This window comes from Grampus griseus (genome assembly GCF_964374135.1).
Source record: "Grampus griseus genome assembly, chromosome: 2".
In the NCBI taxonomy this organism is placed as follows: Eukaryota; Metazoa; Chordata; class Mammalia; order Artiodactyla; family Delphinidae; genus Grampus; species Grampus griseus.
This window is the reverse complement of record NC_139018.1, coordinates 15,403,170-15,404,467: the sequence shown is the minus strand read 5'-3', so window position 1 is coordinate 15,404,467 and position 1,298 is coordinate 15,403,170. Positions and strand designations below refer to the sequence as shown.

Below are 1,298 nucleotides of genomic sequence, written 5' to 3'. Positions count from 1 at the left end.
AATCCTCTGAATTATGCAAGTAATGGTACTCTATAAAGATATAGATTAAATGTAAATGTAATAATACAATATGTCTTAAAATAATATAGAATAAAATAGAATGAACTATATATGTATTAGGCTATATATTATGGTATGTAATAATACATAGTTTATTTTATTTATATCCCCATTTCCAAAGGGCTTCAAACTCATCTAATTAAAAATAGGCTTGATTAGGGGCAAAGGCGCCGACCGTCCCCATGGCAGCTGTGCTGGAGCCCGGGGAGCCCAGGAAGGGGAAGCCGTTTAAGCTCCTATGAATTTCAGATGTTGAAAACATTCCCTATGCACGGGATTCGATATTATACGGCTCATTAGGATCTGTTGAGGCTGGCTTTGGACATTTTTTGTTAACCAGTAGAATTAGAAGATCACGTGATGTTGGAAGTAGGAGGTTTTATCTTGGTAACTTTAGGATGCTGGTTCAATTGTAGGTATAATTATGCAAAGCTAAGAATCCAGGAAAGACTTGCCAGAGAAGGAATTAAAAACAAGATTTTATATGAAAGTATCCACCTTGATCCTGAAAGAAAACAAACCAACGGTGGCAGCAGCAGCAATTGAGCAGTCTTGAGCTTAGAAAACCTGGATGCAACTCACTTCAGTGTGAACAAAGCTGAGATCAACTACGGAAAGCATTTTATGTACCATAATAAGTCTTTCAATCAAGTAAAGAAAGTATGTGTAAGTTGCAGTCTTTTTTACACATGTATGAATATTTACAAACTTATTCTGGCCCTGTATCTACTGTCAGTATAACACACAGTGGACTCATCCTTAAAATAAACCTCATGTTTAATGCTTTAAAAAATAGGTTTGATTAAACCATTAAATAAGAGTAGAAGAATAAAAGCCACCTGCCTAATAAAGGGAATTAAAGAGATAAATAGAAAAATAGGCTATGAATAGTTATTGCAACTGAGCACAAGTCTTAGTTTTGAGCTGACAAGCTAAGACAAAAAGAAGAAACTCAATAACAAAAGTAAACATAGCAATGCATTAAGGGAGAAAATTGTTTTCCTTCTAAAATACAGATACAAGCCTCCAGATATCAATAACAAAAATGTACCATTGGAATGATTTCTTAACAATGAGAAATTCATGTTTAAATACTCAACAAAAGGTCTTCAGGAATGTCTCTTCTCCAAGACTATTGCAACTGGTGGTGATTCCCCAGTGGAAGCGTGTTCCTGGAAGCTAAATCTACAATAAGCCCATATTAGCTGCATGCATCTGCCTATGATCATGGATTATCT

At 35.1% G+C, this 1,298-nt stretch overlaps 1 pseudogene across 1 annotated transcript; it reads left to right on the top strand.

Moving 5' to 3' along the window:
• The first annotated feature begins 242 nt into the window (after positions 1 to 242).
• On the top strand, positions 243 to 616 carry LOC309819100 (cytochrome c oxidase assembly protein COX20, mitochondrial-like; annotated as a pseudogene). The gene has a single exon. The product of its transcript is annotated as a cytochrome c oxidase assembly protein COX20, mitochondrial-like (transcript).
• Positions 617 to 1,298: the final 682 nt, after the last annotated feature.